The sequence below is a fragment of the Ictidomys tridecemlineatus genome, chromosome 8 (genome assembly GCF_052094955.1).
Source record: "Ictidomys tridecemlineatus isolate mIctTri1 chromosome 8, mIctTri1.hap1, whole genome shotgun sequence".
NCBI classification, from domain to species: Eukaryota; Metazoa; Chordata; class Mammalia; order Rodentia; family Sciuridae; genus Ictidomys; species Ictidomys tridecemlineatus.
This window is the reverse complement of record NC_135484.1, coordinates 120,482,770-120,499,155: the sequence shown is the minus strand read 5'-3', so window position 1 is coordinate 120,499,155 and position 16,386 is coordinate 120,482,770.

Sequence of the window (16,386 nt, the reverse complement as noted above, 5' to 3'; positions counted from 1 at the left end):
TGGACTTTGGTCATCATCCCTGCTCCTTTCTCTTTGCCCCTCTGGTAAAACTTCTACAATTTGTGATCATAGGAATACAGGAATTGCCAGGACCATGGGTAGCAAGGGCTTTCTGTGGCCAGGTTGTTGGGTAGGGGCTCAGACTCAGGAAACAGATTCAGTATCCCAACAGGTGGAAGAAGATGCAAGGAGCAGTTAGGATAGTAGACGTGCTTTATTCCGAGGTGACAACAGCCTCCAGCTTCAGCTTTGGCCCCCAGCCAGTTCCATTTTACCCCCATCAGTTTAGCCCTGGTTAGTTCCATTTAGCCCCCAAGTCTTTTCCTTTGGCTCTTTTTATATACAGGCCAACAAAAAAGGCACACTACTAACTAGTCACATAAGTGGGTGTGTGCTCACAAGCAGAATGTTTATGGCTTTGAGTATATATGTTGAATCAGAGTGTTTCTGACTTTGGTTACACACTGACCATAGCATAGATGATTCTTGGTTTTGGTCACACACTAAAAGCACGACAGAGCTTGCCAGAAGCCTAGGTGAGGGAGCCTAATTATGGCCATTTGGGGCCTGCTCCAACACTAGGCCAGCCTAAGCTCAGCCCCTGGTGTGGTCTTCAGCCCATGACTTTTGTGTTTATTTCTTGCTTCTCATAGAGGATTGTGTCTGTTCTTGTTCTTGGGAATGATGCTGGTCTCCTTGTCCTCTAGTGTCTTTCATTTTTGATAGCAGCAAGAGGAGTTTTTCCTGTCATTGTTCTCATAAGGCCCCTGCAAACAGGAGTCTCTGTGGTATCAAAAGATGAATTTTCACAGTATGATCTTCTGCCCTCCTTTCAAGGTTGCTTCCTTGTTTGTGTCCTTTCCTTCTTTCCCTCAATATTTAAAAATTGAATTATAGATTCTAGGATTAGTCAAGGGGAGAGATCCTGTTGTTTCTCTTTTTAGGTAAATTCCTTTTGGAATTCTTTTTCTACTCTCCTGGCCTACCCCTCTCCATGCCTTTAGCTCTAGTAATCCTAGTGCTGGCTCCTGTCTAAACTGAAGGGTTTATAGGACAGAGTATAATTCATATTTATATATATTTTGGAAAATAGACCCAAATGTCAAGGACTTTTCTTTGCTGAAGGTTTACACATGTGAGCATGTGCTGTGTAGAGCAGGAGCAGGAGGGCTGTTTTGGGAGGGAGTGTAAGAGGGAGGGCAGTGGTTGTGAGAAAATTCCAGGCATCCCCAATGTCAGTATAAGAACAGTTTTGCTGCAGCTGCCATGGGGAGTCTGAGACTGAGACTCTTCAATAAAGATGGAGGGAGGTGCTCTACAGTAATCATTTATTCAATTGATACTTATCATGTGTCAGATATGTGACAGTATTTTTTGCATCTGTGAATCTCATTAGAGGAGAAACAAAAAATGCTGGCCTCGTGGAGCATGGTCCTAGTGGGAAGAGGCAGAGGATACACTGTGCAGAGACAAGAGAAAAACTTGAAAGCAAATGAGAAAAAACTCACCACACACAAGGGGTTACCATTAAGATTAATAACCAGTTTTTCATCAGCAACGATTGAAGTAGAAGGCAATGGGATGACATATGGAATAGGCTGAAAGACTAAAACTGTCAACCACAAACTCTCTTTCCTGGTAGACTGTCCTTCAAAAATGAAGATAAAATTATCAGTTTAGATGAGGCTAAGGACATGTGTTCCCTTGTCTTCCCTGTGTAGCTACACTGATTAAGATTCCTTGGTTTCTTTCATGTTTGTTTTGGTTATGGGGATTGAACCCAGGGGGACTTAAACACTGAGCCATATTCCCAGCCATTTTTTAAATATTTTATTTAGAGGCAGCATCTCGCTATGTTGCTGAGGCTGGCTGAATTCACAATCTTCCTGCCTCAGCCTCCTGAGCTGCTGGGATTATAGGCATGCACCGCCATGCTTGGCTCCTTCCTTGCTTTTCATTATTACTTTTTTGATTTGTTTTTTTAGGGTGAATGCCAGACCTTATTTATTGGATTCCCAGAGTCAGGCCTGTGGCCTGGGACTCAGATAATAATTTAGGTGAGGTGAGCCAGGAGAGAGCATGCTCTTTGAACATTAGCTACTTACAGCCAGCCAGACCTGAAAGAAGAGGGCATGAAATAGGGATTTAGGATAAAGAGAGAGACTTAAAGACCCACAAGTCCTTGAGATGGAAAAGCATATTTGTAAATATTGAGTAATATGCCCTTTGGCACATGCCCTTGTAAAATTAGGGAAATGCCCAAAGGAAAAACTGGCAGGAAATTGTGTAGCTCCACCCTGTCTCCACCAATTGTCCAGCCCCCAGCACTGGCCCTTTATAAGTATTAACATTCCACACCAGTGGGTGACTGTCTCTCCTTCTGGAGATTGCCCACATTCTCCCTTGAATGTGTATCTATTTTCCTAAATAAACCTCTGTCTATGCCTTTGACAGGCATGTGCTGAAATTGTTTTCCATTACGTATGCCAAGGATCCTGTTGGTCTTAAAGTCCAGTTCTCTCTTCTCTCTGGGAACTCCATGAAGCCTTCTTCTGTGACATCTCTTCTCCCAATGAGGGGCAGAAAAGAAGTTACCCATGCGGCTGCTGAAATTACATTCATTATAGGGTCTCTCCCTTCCTTTCTACTGTGGGATGACATTGGCTGCTTTATACCATCATTTACTGAAGCAGAGAAACAAACTTCTGGATTCTGGCCCCTGAAGTCTGACCCCTGATAAATTCTCCCTGACAGTGCATGGCAGGCCTTGTCCTTCCTTTTCCTTGTTGGGGGCTCTTTCCTGAACCCCTCTGGGCTTTTCCCATTTGTCTGAAAGGGAAGTTAGGATTTTTCTTGGTGCCAAGTAGACCTAAGGTACACAGAGAACCGGGTTGGTTTTGGGAGATCTCAGTTATGATTTGCATAGTAATGGAGAGTGGGAAAATTTTCTTGAAATATATATAAATTTTAGTACCAGGAATTGAACCCAGGCATTTAACCACTGAGCCACATCCCTAGCCTTTTAAAATTACTTTCTTTTTTTTTTAAAAAAAGTTTTGAGACAGGGTCTCCTTAAATTGCTTAGGGCTTCACTAAGTTGCTGAGGCTGGCCTTGAATTTGTAATCCTCCTGCCTCAGATTCCTGAGCCACTAGGATTACAGGCATTATAGGTGTGCTGGATTTTTGTACAGTATGGCCTATTTATCTGAAAGTGCATGCTAGTTTAATGTAATTGTTTTATGTGTTTATTTATCTGTTAGTGTGTGTTTATGTAGAATGACTTGATAAAGGAAAAAAAATATGATGGCTGGCAATGACGATCTCTACTGGAAATTTGTTTGACTGACAATTCTTGGTTTATCCTGAGCTGGTTCATTTGAATATTTTTTTGTTTCATAAACTTTGTCAGAACATTGTTGGATAACATATTTTGTCTTTTTTCCTCACAATCCATTATGTAAATTTGCCTTTTTGCTTTATGTCTCTTTCTCCTAATCATTACAAACTTGCACATTTTAGTTCAAAACCAAGTCCACCACTTACTCTGAAGGTTGCAATTTTGGGAGAAAGGGGACCTCTGCTAAAATGGGAAACAAATTCAAGGGGGAAGAGTGTTTGGAGGAAAAAAAATCTGGTACTCCAGCTGGTTTTATGTTTGATGATTGCAATGCCTCAAATTGCAAGTACTTAAAAAAATGTGAAACATTTAATATCTTAAACTGGTTTTCTTATGGGATGGTCTAGAGTCCTTAGGCAGTAATATAAAAGCAAATATATATATATATATATATAAATTCTGATATAATGGGACATATTTTAAAATTTAAGCATACTCTTTCTCAAAAGACTAAAAATTTAGTTTATTTGTGATAAATTAAAATTTAATTTATTTGTGATAAATTAAAATTTAATTTATTTGTGATAAATTAAAGCAGGAAAAAAAGTGTTGGAAAGCTTACAGCAGGCTTTCTCATGTTAGATGGGCCTAGAAAGTGCCCTTTGCCTTTCTCTTGGAAGGGCTACATCTAACTAGAAAATAGGTTAGGTCAGAAGGACTTATCAACTAGATCTCCAGTATATGATTTTTTTAATCCTTTACAAAAAATGCTGTGTGCTATTGATCAGCTCTTCAAATGGGGAAAAATGTTATCTTAAGCCTGCATAACAAACCTCACCTTTAAAATTTTCGCTTCCACTGGACATTTGCCTTTACCCTTCTCAATGATGTTTAGATTAAATTCTGTGTCTTTGGGATGTAAATATTCCGCTTTGTTTCAACCAAGTTATATCTTTGGAAGTGCAGGTTTAAAATTAGGAATTGTTTATGACTATGGTAATTGTATCAACAGATTGATTTGAAAAAATGACAAATAATGATTCTAAATTAAATTTTTATTTTCTGTCATTTTTATGTATGTTTGTGTACATGTAATTGTGTCTACATGGTACCAAATTGGCTGATAAATAAATGAGTACTCATAAATTTTTAAAAGACACAAATCCAATGACTTATTTGTTCACATGACTTAAATATTTTTTTAAAAAAATATTTTTTAATTGTCAATGGATCTTCTTATTTTATTTATTTACTTTTACTTATGTGGTGCTGAGGTTCGAACCCAAGACCTCATGAATGCCAGGCAAGTGCTCTACCACTGAGCCACAGCTCCAGCCCACTTAAATAAATCTTAGATAAATAAATTAATTTAAATTTTTGGTAAGACAAAGTAAAAACATCTTTAAAATTATTCACATGCACTTTTTTTTTGTCTAGGTTACTAAACAATTGGGATGATATTTATTTTTAAAGTTGGGACTGGGGTTATGGCTCAGTGGTAGAGTGTTTGCCTCACACATGCAAGGCCCTGGGTTTGACCTTCAGATCCACATACTAAATAAATAGATAGAGCTCCAGCCTACCTATGGAGAAACTTCTAGCAAAATTCCCTTAAGAGGAGAGCTGCCATGAACTGGTAGGTTTATTGGAAGTGACAGTTTGTCCCAGAGAAGTGGATCTTGGGCGGCCACGCGGGCACAGAGGTCTAGTCCTGCAGCCATCAGCCGCTCCTGCAAGCGGCTCTCCCGGGAGGCCCAGCTCTCGCTCTGCAAGCGGCCACCTCACCCGCCCTGCGAGCGGCCGCCCCACCCGCCCGGCTCTTAACCACTCAGCCTCAGCTACCCGGCTCTACAGGTGGCCCCCGCGGCGGGTACAGAAGTCCAGTCCTGCAGTCAGCAGCCGCTTTTGCAAGCGGCCGGCACCTGGAGCGGTGCGGCCCGCCCCGCCTGAACCTGCAGACGGCCCCGCCAACTGGGCTCTCACGGGAGGCCCGTGAGCGGCTGCCACACCCACCCTGTGAGCGGCTGCCACACCTGGCCGGCTATTAACCAACCAGCCGCAACTGCCCGGCTCTACAGGTGGCCCCCCCAGTGGGCGCAGAGGTCCAATCCCGTTGCCACCAGCAGCTTCTGCAAGCGGCGTCGGCCCGGAGCAGAGTGGCTGCCCAAACCGGCAGACACCCCTCCCATCCTGGCTCTCCCGGGAGGCCCTGCTCTCGCTCTGCGAACAGCCACACCACCCGCCCGGATCTTAGCCATGCAGCTGCGGCTGCCCCACTCTTCAGGCGGCCCCAGAGGCCCGACTCAGCTAGAAGGGTCCCCGCATGGCCCAGCACATGGCCATGCCCTCCGGGCTCTGCTAACAGCCCCGCCCACCTGGCGAAAAACGGAAACTTCAAAATCTCTCCGTGGGCGTGACCGTAAGGACCAAAGGACTCTCGACCCCCAACTCCGCCTACTGCCAGAGTCAGGCAGACCTGAGACCCACCAGCGGAACAGGCCTAGAGGCCTGCCAGCATGGTAGACATGTCACACCAATTGGAGTAGGGGCAGAGCAGAGCAGCCGCCCGCATTCGGATCAGGCCCAATGACCCGAGGGGGCGGTAGTTACATTACCACAATTGGAGTGGGGGCAGAGCAGAGCCGCCACCCGCGCCCACAGGGTGGGCAGACCTTTGAACGACTGGCAGAGCAGGCCTAGCGGCCCGCCAGCGCGGTAGACAGATCACCCCAATTAGAGGAGGAGCACAGCCACTACCCACCCTGCAAGGGAGATTTTTCAACTATACAAGAGCAATATAAATAATTAGGGGGAAAATTTCAAAAACACAACAGTTTCACCAAGCAGAAAGAAACGCGAGCAGTATGAAAAGACAAGGAAAGAAAGGACCACAAGCAATACAGGTCAACTCAACTTTAGAAGAGGTAATAGCTGCAACAGAGGGAATGTCAGAGAAAGAGTTCAGGATATACATGCTACAGATGATCTGGAGTCTCAAGGAAGACATGCGACAGCAAAATCAGACAATGAAAGATCACATTGACAAGGAACTACATAAACAAATCCAGGAAGTAAAAGATCAAATTCACAGGGAGATAGAGGTAATAAAAAACAAACAAATAGAAATCCTACAAATGCAGGAAGCAATAAACCAACTTAAAAACTCAATTGAGAATACTACCAGCAGAGTAGATCACTTAGAAGATAGAACATCAGACAATGAAGACAAAGTATTTCAACTTGAAAAGAACATGGACAGCTCAGCAAGTCTGCTAAGAAACCATGAGCAGAACATCCAGGAATTATGGGATAACATTAAAAGACCAAACTTAAGAGACATTGGGATACATGAAGGCACAGAGCTCCAAACCAAATGAATAAACAATCTATTCAGTGAAATAATACGAGATAACTTCCCAGACTTGAAGAATGAGACAGAATCCCCAATCCTAGAAGCCTACAGGACGCCGAATGTGCAAAATCATAAGAGATCCACACCTAGACACATTATAATGAAGATGTCCAACATACATTACAAGGAGATAATTTTAAAAGCTGCAAGAGAAAGGAAGCAGATTACATTTAGGGGTAAACCAATCAGGATAACAGCTGATCTCTCAACACAGACTCTGAAAGCTAGAAGATCCTGGAATAACATATTTCAAACACTGAAAGAAAATGAGTTCCAACCAAGAATCATGTATCCAGCGAAATTAAGCTTCAGGATGGAAGATGAAATTAAAACCTTCCACGATAAACAAAAGTTAAATGAATTCGCAGCTAGAAAACCATCTCTTCAAAAAATCCTTGGCAAAACATTATAGGAAGAGGAAATGGAAAATAACATTGAAAACCAACGGAGGGAGGTAGGACAGTAAAGGGGGGAAAGTAATCAAAGAGGAAAACAAATCAGGTTTAGTAACATTAATAAACAAATATGGCTGGAAGAACAAACCATATCTCAATAATAACCCTAAATGTTAATGGTGTAAACTCACCAATTAAGAGACACAGGCTAGTAGAATGGATCACAAAACAAGACCCAACAATATGCTGCCTACAGGAGACGCATCTGATAGAAAAAGATATACATAGACTGAAAGTGAAAGGTTGGGAAAAATCATATCACTCATATGAACTGCGGAAACAAGCAGGAGTGTCCATACTCATATCAAATAAAATAGATTTCAAGCCAAAGTTAATCAAAAGGGATAAAGAGGGACACTACATACTGCTCAAGGGAACCATACACCAACAAGACATAACAATCATAAATATATATGTCCCAAATAATGGTGCAGCTATGTTCATCAAGCAAACTCTTCTCAAGTTCAAGAGTCTAATAGACCACCATACAATAATCATGGGAGACTTCAACACATCTCTCTCACCACTGGACAGGTCTTCCAAACAAAAGTTAAATAAGGAAACTATAGAACTCAATAACACAATTAATAACCTAGACTTAATTGACATATATAGACTATACCACCCAACATCAAGTAGTTACACTTTTTTCTCAGCAGCACATGGAACCTTCTCAAAAATAGACCATATATTATGTCACAGGGCAACTCTTAGACAATATAAAGGAGTAGAGATAATACCATGCATCTTATCTGATCATAATGGTATGAAACTGAAAATCAATGATAAAAGAAGGAAGGAAAGATCAAGCATCACTTGGAGAATGAACAATAGGTTACTGAATGATCAATGGGTTTTAGAAGACATCAAGGAGGAAATTAAAAACTTCTTAGAGTTAAATGAAAACACAGACACAACATATCGGAATCTATGGGACACATTGAAAGCAGTTCTAAGAGGAAAATTCATTGCTTGGAGTTCATTCCTTAAAAAAAGAAAAAACCAACAAATAAACGATCTTATACTTCATCTCAAAATCCTAGAAAAAGAAGAGCAAAATAACAGCAAAAGAAGTAGAAGGCAAGAAATAATTAAAATCAGAGCTGAAATTAATGAAATCGAAACAAAAGAAACAATTGAAAAAATTAACAAAACTAAAAGTTAGTTCTTTGAAAAAATAAATAAAATCGACAGACCCTTAGCCATGCTAACGAAGAGAAGAAGAGAGAGAACCCAAATTACTAGCATACGGGATGAAAAAGGCAATATCACCACAGACACTTCAGAAATACAGAAGATAATCAGAAATTATTTTGAATCCTTATACTCCAATAAAATAGAAGATAGTGAAGGCATAGATAAATTTCTTAAGTCTTATGATCTGCCCAGATTGAGTCAGGAGGATATAGACAACCTAAACAGACCAATAACAATAGAGGAAATAGAAGAAACCATCAAAAGACTACCAACTAAGAAAAGCCCAGGACCGGATGGGTATACCACAGAGTTTTACAAAACCTTTAAAGAGGAACTAACACCAATACTTTTCAAACTATTTCAGGAAATAGAAAAAGAGGGAGAACTTCCAAATTCATTCTATGAGGCCAACATCACCCTGATGCCTAAACCAGACAAAGACCCTTCAAAGAAAGAAAACTACAGACCAATATCTCTAATGAACTTAGACGCAAAAATCCTCAATAAAATTCTGGCGAATCGGATTCAAAAACATATCAAAAAAATCATACACCATGATCAAGTAGGATTCATCCCTGGGATGCAAGGCTGGTTCAATATACGGAAATCAATAAATGTTATTCACCACATCAATAGACTTAAAAATAAGAACCATATGATCATCTCGATAGATGCGGAAAAAGCATTCGACAAAGTACAGCATCCCTTTATGTTCAAAAGTCTAGAAAAACTAGGGATAACAGGATCATACCTCAACATTGTAAAAGCAATCTATGATAAGCCACAGGCCAGCATCATTCTGAATGGAGAAAAATTGAAGGCATTCCCTCTAAGATTGGGTACAAGACAGGGATGCCCTCTCTCACCACTTCTGTTCAACATAGTCCTCGAAACACTGGCCAGAGCAATTAGACAGACGAAAGAAATTAAAGGCATAAAAATAGGAAAAGAAGAACTTAAATTATCACTATTTGCAGATGACATGATTCTTTACCTAGCATACCCAAAAGGGTCTACAAAGAAACTATTAGAGCTAATAAATGAATTCAGCAAAGTGGCAGGATATAAGATTAACATGCATAAATCAAATGCATTCCTGTATATCAGCTACAAATCCTCTAAAACGGAAATGAGGACAACTACTCCATTCACAATATCCCCCCAAAAAATAAAATACTTGGGAATCCACCTAACAAAAGAGGTGAAAGACTTATACAATGAAAACTACAGAACCCTAAAGAAAGATATAGAAGAAGACCTTAGAAGATGGAAAAATATACCCTGCTCATCGATAGGCTGAACTACCATCATCAAAATGGTGATATTACCAAAAGTTCTCTATAAGTTCAATGCAATGCCAATCAAAATCCCAACAGCATTTCTTGTAGAAATAGATAAAACAATCATGAGATTCATATGGAATAATAAAAGACCCAGAATAGCAAAAACAATGTTAAGCAGGAAGTGTGAATCAGGCGATATAGCGATACCAGACTTCAAACTATACTACAGAGCAATAGTAACAAAAAGAGCATGGTACTGGTACCAAAACAGGCGGGTGGACCAATGGTACAGAATAGAGGACACAGAAACCAATCCACAAAACTACAACTATCTTATATTTGATAAAGGGGCTAAAAGCATGCAATGGAGGAAGGATAGCATCTTCAACAAATGGTGCTAGGAAAACTGGAAATCCATTTGCATCAAAATGAAACTGAATCCCTTTCTCTCGCCATGCACAAAAGTTAACTCAAAATGGATCAAGGAGCTTGATATCAAATCAGAGACACTGCGTCTGATAGCAGAAAAAGTTGGCTATGATCTACATACTGTGGGGTCAGGCTCCAAATTCCTCAATAGGACACCCATAGTGCAAGAGTTAACAACTATAATTAACAAATGGGACTTACTCAAACTAAAAAGTTTTTTCTCAGCAAAAGAAACAATAAGAGAGGTAAATAGGGAGCCTACATCCTGGGAACAAATCTTTACTCCTCACACTTCAGATAGAGCTCTAATATCCAGAGTATACAAAGAACTCAAAAAATTAGACAAAAAGACAACAAATAACCCAATGAACAAATGGGCCAAGGACCTGAGCAGACACTTCTCAGAGGAGGACATACAATCAATCAATAAGTACATGAAAAAATGCTCAACATCGCTAGCAGTCAGAGAAATGCAAATCAAAACCACCCTAAGATACCATCTCACTCCAGTAAGATTGGCAGCCATTATGAAGTCAAACAACAACAAGTGCTGGAGAGGATGTGGGGAAAAGGGTACACTGGTTCATTGTTGGTGGGACTGCAAATTGGTGCAGCCAATTTGGAAAGCAGTATGGAGATTTCTTGGAAAGCTGGGAATGGAACCACCATTTGACCCAGCTATTCCCCTTCTCGGTCTATTCCCTAAAGACCTAATAAGAGCATGCTACAGGGACACTGCTACATCGATGTTCATAGCAGCACAATTCACGATAGCAAGATTGTGGAACCAACCTAGATGCCCTTCAATATATGAATGGATTAAAAAAAATGTGGCATTTATATGCAATGGAGTATTACTCTGCATTAAGAAATGACAAAATCATAGAATTTGGAGGGAAATGGATGGCATTAGAGCAGATTATGCTAAGTGAAGCTAGCCAATCCTTTAAAAAAAATGCCAAATGACTTCTTTGATATAAGGGGAGTAACTAAGGACAGAGTAGGGACGAAGAGCAGGAGAAGAAGATTAACATTAAATAGGGACGAGAGTGGGGAGGGAAAGGGAGAGAGAAGGGAAATTGCATGGAAAGGGAAGGTGATACTCAGGGTTATACAAAATTACATACAAGAGGAAGTGAGGGGTAAGCGAAGAATAATACAAGTGGAAGAAATGTTTTACAGTAGAGGGGGTTGAGAGAGAAGAGGGGAGGGGAGGGGAGGGGGGATAGTAGAGGATAGGATATAGAGCAGAATTCATCAGACACTAGAATGGCAATATGTAAATCAATGGAAATGTAATCGATGTAACTGATGTGATTCAGCAATCTGTATACGGGGTAAAAATGGGAGTTCATAACCCTTTTGAATCAAACTGTGAAATATGATATATCAAGAAAGATGTAATGTTTTGAATGATCAAGAATAAAAATAAATAAATAAATAAAAAATTAAATAAATAGATAAATAAATAGATAAATAATAAAGAAAGAAAGAGAGAAAGAACAATGTTTAAAATATACTGTCTATTGCTTTTAGGGTTTTTATGGGGTGGGACAGGAAAAATATCTTAAAATATTAACTCTGCTTGTCTGATATCTTGGTTTTTAGGTTAATATCAAAGAGCTGTTAAAAATTTGGGTTAGATTTTATATAAATGAGATAAACATGTATAAACATATTTGTTAGAAGAAAACATCTGTGTCATTTGTAAGTTAAAATACTGAAAAATTAATTGCTAAATATAAATACAAGCACTCTTCGTCTCTTAAATTCCATAAAAAATGAATATTTGGTCTATTAAATGTGTTTTTATAAATTGTTGGTATATTTAAAAATCAAAAAAATTTCCACATTTTTTCATTGATGTATTATAGTTGTACTTTGACCTTCTGAGTCTGGCTTATAGTTAATATACTGTTTTCAAGGTCCATCTAGTTCTTTGAAAATGCCATAATTTTATTTTCTCTATGGCTGAATAAAACTCCATTGTGTATATAACTTAGGTTTCCTTTATCCATTCATCCTTTGATGGACACCTAGGCTGGTTCCATAGTTTGGCTATTGTGAACTGTGCTTCTATAAACATGGGCATACATGCATCACTGTAGTATGATGACTTTAATTCTTTAGGATAAATACTGAGTAGTAGCACAGCTGTATCAAATGGTGGTTCTTTGAGAAACTTGTGTATTGATTTCCATAGTAGTTGCACTAATTTACACTCCCACCAATAGTGTGAAAGTGTTCCCTTTTCTCCAGAATTTACTATTTGTATTCTTGTTGACTGCCATTCTGACTGGTATGAGATGAAATCTCAGTGTAGTTTTGATTTGCATTTCCCTAATTTCTAATGATATTGAGCATTTATTATATATTTATTGGCCATTTGTATTTCTTCTTTTGGAAAGTGTCTGTTTAATCCATTGACTCATTTATTAAGTTGGTTATTTTATTTTTTGGTGTAAAGTGTTTTGAATTCCTTATATGTTCTAAATATTAATCGTCCATCAGAACAGCAAAGTTTTTCTCCCATTTTGTACATTCTTTCTTCACATTCTTAATTGTTTCATTTGCTGTGCTTTTTAATTTGATGCCATCCACTTATTAACTCCTGGTGTTATTTCCTTAGCTTTACAGGTCCTATTGAGAAAATTATTACCTGTGCCTATATGCTGGAGGGTTGACCCTATTTCATGGATGAAATTTCTGGAGATTTTCATATCTTTTGCCAAACCTTTCCTGTTTTTCCTTAAGCATATTGTGAAGTGAGTCCTTGTTTGCTGGCTTCAGTACCTTCTCTTGGTTGTTTTATCTCTCCTGTTTACCTTTTTCACTTTCCATTTTATTCCTTCCTTGCCCAGTGTTGTAGGTGGTTGTTATAGAACCTTTATGTTTTGCTTTTTCTTCCCAAGACTGCTAACATTATTTTCAACATTTAGTTAATTACTAAAGAACTACTTATATCTAAAATTAGAATACTCTTGTTTTTATTTGTTCTTTTTAGATATACATGGCAGTAGAATATGAAAGAACGATCAAGGCTTGCCATTGGAGAAAATTCCAGTTTATTGAGTCAGCTCTGCATATTTATAGAGCCGGGGGTGGTCTGAGGGTTGAAACAGTTTAATAGTTTAATGGTTTTGGCAGCTGGCATGGGGTGCTTTCTGAATGGTGAGTAAGGATCATGTGAGTCACCAGGAGTCACCATTGGATGGTGATGGGGAAGTTCTGATTGGTGGGTAAGGATCATGTGAGTTAGCAGGGCTCACCATTGGAAGGCTCTTTTTGGGGGATAGGGAGGTTAGTCTTTGGAGCTGGGCTGACTCCCAACAGAATATATTTTGACATATTATATATACGTGGAGTATGACTAATTCTAATTAGGATTCCATTCTTGTGGTTGAACATGATGTGGAGTTTCACAGGTATTCATATGTGAATATAGGAAAGTTATGTCTTATTTATTTTACTATCTTTCCTATTTTCATCTTTCCTTCCTTCCCTTCATCTCCCTTTGTCTAATCCAATGAACTTCTGTTCTTCACTATTTACCCTTTATTCTATGTTAGTATCCACTTACCAGAGAGAACATTCAGATTTTGCTTTTGGGGAATTGGTTTATTTCACTTAACATTATAGTCTCCAGTTCCATCCATTTACTGGCAAATGCCATAATATTAATTTTTATGGCTCAGTATTATTCCATTATGTATATATACAACATTTTCTTTATCCATTCTTCTGTTGAAGGGCACCTAGATTAGTCCCATAGCTTAGCTATTGTGAGTGGAGCTACTATCAACTTTGATGTGGTTGTATCACTGCAGTATGCTGATTTTAAGTACTTTGGATATATACTGAGGAGCGTAATAACTGGGTCAAATGATGGTTCCATTCCAAGTTTTCTGAGGAATCTCCATACTGATTTTTCAGATTGGTTTCACTAATCTGTAGTCCCGCCAGCATTGTATTAATGTACCTTTCCCTCCACATCCTTGTTAACATTTCTTGTTACTTGTACTCTTGATGATTGGCATTCTGCCTGAAGTGAGATGGAATCTCAGTGTAGTTTTAATTTGCTAGAGATGTTGAACATTTTTTCATATATTTGTTGACTGATTCTAATTTTTTTCTTTTGTGAAGTGTCTGTTCATTTCCTTTGTCCATTCATTGATTGGGTTTTTGTTGTTGTTAATTTTTTTGAGTTCTTTGTGTATTCTGGAGATTAATCTGAGGTGCAGGTGGCAGAGATTTTCTCCCATTCTGTAGGCTCTCTCTTCATATTCTTGATTGTTTTATTTGCTGTGAAGAAGATTTTTAATTTAATATCATCCCATTTATTGATTCTTTATTTTACTTTTTGCTCTTTAGAAATCTTGTTGAGGAATTCGTTTCCTATGCTGGCATAATGGAGAGTTGGGCCTACATTTTCTTCTGTTAGGTTCAGAGTCTCTGGTCTAATGCCTAGGCCCTAGATCCACTTTGAGTTGAGTTTGTGTAGGGTGAGAGATAGGGGTTAAATTTCATTCTACTACCTGTGGATTTCCAGTTTTCCCTGCACCATATGTTGAAGAGGCTATCTTTTCTCCAATGTATGTTTATGGTACCTTTGTCTAGTATGAAATAACTGTATGTATATGGGTTTGTCTCTATGTCTTCTATTCTGTTCTATTGGTTATCATGTCAAAATCATAATACTCTTGATCCTCCATTAAGCTTGATTTCAGTCTTTGTTAAGGCAGATTATTTTAGTTGGTACTTACTCCAAGGTCATAGTCTTCACTCCTTGGTCTCAACTTGATCTTCATTCTGATGTCTCAACTGAAAACTCAGATTTGGCTCATCTAAAATTCCCCCATGTCCCCTGCTCTCTTAGCCTTTGTGATTTCTACTTAGCACAGCAAACCCTAAGTAGCTGTCCTCTGATAGCTTTCATGGTGTGACACCTTGGGCACATGCAGCCTAGGAGTGTGACTTTAGGGTATTCTTGTAGTTCTCTCTCAGTACTCTAGCCTCCAATCCCTGTACCTTGGCACCCTCGAATTCTGCTCTGTTTGCGTTGCCTCCTGACATTGCTTCTCTTTGCCTGAGTTCCATTTCCCTGCATTGTAGTTTGGAAAATGCTTTAGGAAGAGAATTGATGAGAGTGTGTTTCACTTCAAATACTTGCATTTTCTCAAAGATGATAGTCCTGAGTTGGCTGCAGCTAAATGCCTGCAATAAGTGCATTAAATATTTTGTCTCCCTTTAATCCTTGTTCACAGTGTGAGGATGAATTTATAAGCAGCGTCTGTTTGACAGTATAGACAGAATAGAAGACACAGAGACAAACCCATATATATATACAGTTATTTCATACTATTTTTCCAGAAAACTCTAATTTCTCTATCTTTACTTTCATTTGTACTGATGCATATGGTGGTTTGCCACTTGACGGTAAGAGTAATATCTATTATATCTTGCTGCCTGGTTGAAATCTCAGTTTCATCTCTAATGAACTTATGCACAGAAACACACACACACACACACACACACACACACACACGCAAATACACAGAGACATACACTTATACACTTTCGTTACACGTTTTTCCTTTTAAGTCCAAACATTTTCAAATTGCTGTAGAAATGATTCAGACTATTTCTGTCTCATTTAAGAAACATTTTCTCACTCAAATATCTTCAGGCAATTCTCTCAACTTTTGTGGTAATTTTAGTTTTTTGTTTTCATATTGGTCTTTACTTCTTATAAAATCATTTAGTTTTTTTAAAAAAATGTTCACATTTTTTTTTGTTTTATCTGGGTGTTAGGGATTGAACCCATTGCTACCTCAGTGGTATAATTTACTTTGTTTATATCAAAATACAGAAATTTAGTTTAATCATGCATGTTTGGTAGAGTATTCATGATGGAAAGATAGAATGAATGAAAGTCTCTGTGGATAATAACATATAAAAAAGAACAATAAAGAAATTAATGAGGTTGTTTTTTGGTGGAGCACTTTTATTTATTTATTTATTTATTTGTACTGGGGATTGAACCCATGGGTTCAATTAACCACTGAGCCACATCCTCAGACCTTTATATTTTAAATTCAGATACAGGGTCTTGCTAAGTGGCTTAGGGTCTTGCTAAGTTTTGAAGGCTTGTTTTGAACTCATGACCCTCCTGCCACAACCTCCTGAGCTATTGGGATTACAGGTGGGTGCCACTGCACTCAGCCGGTTAAGGAGTTTCTGAAGAATTCTTTTCATGTAATTTCTTTTCTTGT